We start from the raw sequence: 6,575 nt of genomic DNA, 5'->3' as shown, positions 1-6,575 counted from the left end.
CCCCCAGACACACACACACATGACATATCTCCCCATCCTTCCTTGCTAGATTTAAAAAAAGCCATGCCATTCAAAATGTTTTGCATAGCAACAAGACCACTGCAACAATTTTGGTGCAAAGTCATCATAAATCTGAGCACTAATAAGTAATTGATAGGAGCCGTTAATGTGGTTTGACACACAACCAACTCAATGTCGTTTTGAGACTGGATGCCAGTATAAGGTACCAGGTAGGATGTGGTGGTGGAGTGGCACTGACTGAAAATCAGGACAGAGGGGCCCAGGATTGAGTATCCAAACCACTATACCCCCCCCCACCCCCCCACCCCCCCACCATGCCCTGGTGCTAGGAGTTTGCTGTGACACAAACTTCCAAATGTAGGGGCAATGTTTCAAGGCACAATGTTCCTAAGATAATTTGGGGTTAGAATATTCCAAATAATTATTTTCATGAAAAAGGTAATGAGAATATTTAGTACACTTTGACCTGGCCTGAGTTTGGTGCACAAAAGCATGGGATCTGGTGCACCAGTGTGGGGCAGGAGCTGTGCATCCACGCATGATTTTTGTTTTGCAGATGAGCTTACATATACCTAGCATTATAGAAAGCAGATTTTGGTGCTGTGCTTACCTTTTACAAAAATGATCTGAATTATGATACAGATTAAACCAAACCTGAATTTTCATGAAAACATGGTTTATTCATCCCCCAAGAAACAATTAAACCTTTTCTAGAAAACATTTACATGTCCAAAATATGTCACAGAAGGCATCTAGATTCTTACACATCTGTGCTGGTGCCTTTGCTCTTACTACTGCACTGAAAATATTAATGGTGCTGGCCATGGCATATAGAATCTGTGATAGAATTAATTATATATCAAATATATTACTGAATACATGATTGGTGGCTAGAAAATAAATAAGTAATGATACATGGAGGCAGCATGTTTTTGCTATCCAGACTATGAAGCATGCTTGCTGTGCTGAACATGTCAAGCATAGAAGTGACACTTCAGCAACAATGTCAGTGTGTGTTTATACCATAACTCCAAGCACTCTGATTTTGATACAAGGTCACCCATGATGTCAGTGCATAGTTAACTGATGTTTCAAGTACTTGTTGTGCTTCTAAGGTAATGTTAGGCCAACAAGCTCTGCAAACATTTTCTATGCTAGAATTATTGGAAAACTCAGCACAATTTTGCTTGGCCTGGGTGTGGTACATGCTGGCATGATGTATAGGGCATTGAACTGGTGTTGTTCAAGTAGCTGACATGGTTATTGGGTTCTTTGCCAGCTGGCATACTGTTAGGAGACAAAGCAACACATTGACTGAATATTATGATCATTTTGGTCATAGTGATCCAGATTGGTTAATTACTCAACATTATGTAAAGATGTAGATATTGCTGTAAATTATGTATGCCTTGACATATAAACAAGATCTATAACTTAATCTAAATTTAAACAAAGCTAACCTAACCAACCCATACCCAAATACAAACCCAAACTGAAACCCTGACCTAACCTAACCTAACCTAACCTAACCTAACCTAACCTAACCTAACCTAACCTAACCTAACCTAACCTAACCTCACCTCACCTCACCTCACCTCACCTCACCTCACCTAACCTGACATAACCAGACATAAAACAGTTTAACTGGAGGCTCAAGACATAATGGTAGGTACTTAAGTGCAATTGAACACCTTTGGTTGTTTTTTTTTTAATTGTTAACAGAGAGGAGTAAATAAGATGAGGTTGACAAGTATTTCCCTGTTCAAAAGGGCCCCATTATATTCCTGCACTCCACAGTTCCTTTTATTTTCATTGTTAAGTCAGGGGGTTTAAACAAAAATCAAAAGTTATAAAATTGTCTGCACAGTGCACTGCCTGTCAGGACATGTGAGTATCTATCTATCTATCTATCACTATTTTCAAACCATTTCATCTAAGAAAACTGTTCACTAGCAAAAGCTAAATGAATGAAGCAAACAATACAAACAAACAATACAATACACACAAAACAAACAATCAATAAAATGCCATGCTTTCTGTTATGAAACAGGTAATGACCATTATGAGTTCTTATTGGTATTGGCATAACTGAAGATTGGCCATCATAAAAAGTTTCAGCAAGCATGCCTTTATTCAGTTCAAATATTAATTTTGGATGCTTTGGATGACAGGCAATAAAGCAGCTAACTGCTTTCTATTGTTTTGGAATTATTCAGCTTGTTGACACCTTTCGGGGCTTAGACAGATCTATTACTAAGATAAACAGGACACATTATTGCCACCCTTCTCTGTGTCGTGTTCAGGTGTGATAAGTAAAAAATCACCTCTATTTGAGCCCTTTTTTCCTTAATACCCTAGTAAATGATCAATATCATCACACTTTTTTGGAGAACACCTTATGGAATGACTGGTGTGTGGAACTGTCACATATTTAGCTCATCATACCAATTGACCAGAGTATTCACCAATTATTTTTTAGTTGCTTGAGTCTGCCATGCCCAGTGACATCTACCTAGATGTCGCCAGTGAACGTGGTGGCGAGCGTTTGTGGTGTCGGGGCGGGGGCGCTGTTGACAGGGTATTTGACGTGCCCAGCAGGCCGGTAGTGAGGCGTCTGTTCCGGTCGGCCTCACCAGCGGGCGTCTGCCAGATGGAGGACCCGGAGCTGATGGTGGGCCCCGTGGCCGAGGCGCTGGGCGTGACAAGAACCTGGCTGCTGAGCAGCGACGACCCGCTGCCCGAGCACATCGACCTGCCGGTCAGCCTGCTGGTGGAGCTGATGGACGCGGCCGACTGTCTCTACCCGACCGAGGAGCAGCGCTGGAGACAGGTGGGGCTGGAGCTACCGCTGCCGCTGCGGCCGCTGGCTCGTACGCGCGCGCGGCTGTCATTAGCGGCCGATGCTCCGTATCACCAGCCGGCTGTGGTGGAGGTCCGCCTTCACGCCGTCCGCGTCACGCTGGCCAAGCCGTCTTGGTTGAGTTCTGCGTGGCTAGGTCGTCTCCCCAGCTGAACTTCCGACACGTAGGGGGGGGGGGGGGCGTGGCTTTTGCTGCCGGTGACCTCGCCTGTGACGCCGGATCCGTGCCCCACCAGATACGCCAGTGGCTGAGCCGGCTAACGGGCCGGCCGGCGGCCGAGTTTGAGCGCGCCGCGCCGCTCATGCTGGCCGTGCGGCGCCAGTTCCGGCTCAGTCGCGACGAGGACCTGCAGGCGGTGACGGTGTGGCGGCGCGCGCAGCCGCGGCCGGCCGAGCTCAGTCAGCTGCAGCTGACGGTGCGGCCCGAGAACGGCGCCCGCCTCCGCCGGCTGGTGGACCAGCTCGGCTCCGAGGAGGCCGCCATCGACTTCCTGCTCCAGATGGACGACAACTGCGGTACGTCGCCGACACCACCGCGCCGCCCCTCGCCCCTTTAGAGCGGCAGCCGGCCCGGCGTGCCGTCCCCTCCCCTCCCCTCGCCCCTCCAGGTGGGCTGCAAGTCTGCCACGCTGACCTCTGGCCTCGCATTAAGCTGACTGCCGGGTGGTGCCCAGTGCGGCTGGTACTGCGATCCGAGGGACGAGTCGTCTGAGTATTTGAGTTCAGTCCTCTGCTGTAGCGCTGCAGGCTGCAGACCCGCCTCGTCGTGTGTCGCTAGTGCTGCGTGGGAAGCGGGCGGCGCCGTCTGCCGTGATGTCGGTGCTGCGCGGGCGGCGGGCGGCGCCGTCTGCCGCGATGTCGGTGCTGCGCGGGAGGCGGTCCGCGCCGTCTGTCGTGATGCCGTTGCCGCGCGCGTCTGACGCCGCCGTCGGCCGGCCGGCAGGCAAGGGCGCCTCGCTCCGCCGTACCCGCTGGCCGCCCAAGGTGCACTACGAGGCGAGCCGCGGCCAGGTCAAGATCGACGTCGGCACCGAGATGGTGTGCGTGGTGCTGTCACAGTTCAAGCCGGCCGCGACGCCGGCACCGGCGGCGGCGCCCGAGCCCCAGCAGGTGGTGGCACCGCCTGCGCCGCAGGCTGTCTTGGAGGTAAGTCGCCGCCGCAGCCCGGCCCGCGTGCAGCCCACGTGAACTGGTGCCGGCAAGGACTCGCTCTCTGGTCTGGTCACTCCCCGTTTGGTACCGTCGTTTGGCCGCCGCGTGTGATGCATCGTTCATTACGGAAAGCTGTATGCAGCCTATCCCAGTCATGTGGAGTTGGGATGTCTTGTTCGTGAGTTGAAAAACCCTTCAGCAGGGACGCCCTGGAAGCGTCCGGTGTGTCGCTGTGGACAATCACATCCCGTTTCATTGATATCTCCGTCTAAGCCATCCGATAGCTCAGTTGGTTAGAACGCCTGCCTGTCGACCCAGCCACCGGTGGCGGGAGGAGTTCGAGTCGCTTTAGGCGCTCGTTGTTTGCCCTTAACCGACATAGTTTGCGGCTGCGCTAAGTCAGGTAGGCAGGGCGGACCGTGCCGAGCGCTGGCGTATGACCTTTCGCTGTTTTTTCTATTGACTTGGAATTTTACAATCACATGGTAGGAGACAGGGTGCGCGTAGCAAGGCTGATTAGTGTGGGTTCTGAGCTCAGAAATCCGTCCATTTAAGAAGTTTGAAGTAAGTTGAAAAAGTAACTCCCGGAGTATTAAATGATGTGTCCCACCTTCGGGACATTTTTAAAAAAATATTCACTTGGGAAACCTTGGACCAGTTACGTCTAACAATAGCACTGGTAAGTGTCATTGCAGGACCGTCCAGACGTAATAAGGATATCGATTTTAATTCTGCTTGGTCCAAATTACGCTCTCGACGCACTGAAGTATCTTTGCGCTTCTTCCCTGCAGTCGCGACTGCCGTTGTCATAATAACCGCCGTGGCACCTCAGCTGGTGCGAATAAAAGAACGTTTGTGATAAGTCCAGCGGGGAGCAAGGGCCTGTTACCAAGAAGCGCATTGTTCGAAGTTTGAATCGATGTGTCACTATGGACCATGTGATACTCACATACCCAAAGCCAGTGTGCCCCGAAAAGAGCCCTGTGGTAGACATCGCAGGGGATAAATCAAAGCCATAGTACAACTTGTCTTTGAATTCGCTGAATAGCAGCTTCATGTTCGCATATATTACGTCGATACAGAGTATCCCAAGCTTAGGTAGCATTTCTTCCACAGACACTTTTGCAAAGTACTGAGTTGCAATAATGGCAGAACACACGTATTGGAAAAGGGAATACAAATGAAGTGCATCGCTTTCATAGTGGTAAGCGGGAAGTCCGGTGAGATTTCTCCCGCAGAAACGTCAATTTAAAATCCTGAACTTTTCAGAAGGATCTTGAGAAAGTGGAAATAACTTATCAAATTGTACGCGTCGGATCACAATAAGTGAAAAGTACGAACAAGGTGACATACGCCCTTTAAAGATCAGCTATTTTTGGCATAAAAGACCAATGCCCAAGAAACAAGAGCTCAAGTAGTCTCTTGCTTATATAAGTATTACCACACGGACGTAGTGCGTAACCGATAAATATATCTACGTTCAGGTCTGTTTAGAATCGCATTACAATACTTCCATGCACCTACCCGCACCTGGCAGAACCAGTCCACACCGTTTTCCGTCACGCGTTGAACTGTGCGTTGATTCGGTACACACCTGCTGCCCGAGCAGTGGTCGGTGCTACTGGTCCTGGTCTGGTATGGGGGGGGGGGGGGACTTGATGGCGTGCGCCTGACCGGAGCTGTACCGCCAGGTGGTGGCCGCCCCGGAGGCGCCCGTCGTGAACGGCCACGAGCCGACGCCGAGCGCGCCGGCGGCCGACGGCGCGCCGCCCGCGCTCTCGCTGACCTCCGCCTACCAGACGGTGGTGCGCGACGCCACGCTACCCGCCCAGATGTTCGCCGATGACGACCTGGCCGCCGACCAGCTGTCGGAGGTGCAGCAGCAGCTGACCCAGGTGCTGGACCAGCTGGCGGACGACTCAAGTCAGATGGCCGACATGTCGCAGCAGATGGCTCACATGTCGGAGCAGATGGCGGCCGGCGCCGGCGAGGAAGCCGGCCTGCCGCAGCAGCGGGTCACGCCCGATCCGCTGGCGGCGGCCGACGACCAGGTGGCATCCGCCGACGAGTCCCTCCAGCAGCAGGAGGGCGCACAGGTGGCGGCAGAGGGCGCCGAGCTGGCAGTGTCGGCCTCGCCCGCCGTGACTGAGGAGGTCGCCGAGATGGGCGAGATGCCCGAGATGCCGGCCGAGGTGACAGAAGTGGCCAGCGAAGCGGCGGAGCCGGCGGACGAGATGGCCCACGAGCTGGCGGACGAGATGGCTGATGAGCCGGTGGACGAGATGGCCGACGAGCCGGCAGAGGTAACCGAGGCTTCGGGCCAGGTGACAGAGGTGTCGGGCCAGGTGACAGAGGCAGGCGACGAGATGGCCGAGGTGTCCGGCGAGGTGGTGGTGGAGGAGCCGTACCAGGAGGCCGAGATGGCCGAGGCGGCCGGCGAGGCGGCGCAAGTGACCGATGTAACCGAGCTGCCGGCGGAGCAGGTGGAGTCCCTGGTCGACGACGTGGAGCCGCTGGTGGAGCTGCCCGACCAGCTACTGGC

Source organism: Pollicipes pollicipes, unplaced genomic scaffold (genome assembly GCF_011947565.3).
Source record: "Pollicipes pollicipes isolate AB1234 unplaced genomic scaffold, Ppol_2.1 Scaffold_4002;HRSCAF=4701_pilon_pilon_pilon, whole genome shotgun sequence".
In the NCBI taxonomy this organism is placed as follows: Eukaryota; Metazoa; Arthropoda; class Thecostraca; order Pollicipedomorpha; family Pollicipedidae; genus Pollicipes; species Pollicipes pollicipes.
The sequence above is the reverse complement of the archived record's forward strand: the minus strand, read 5'-3'. Positions refer to the sequence as shown.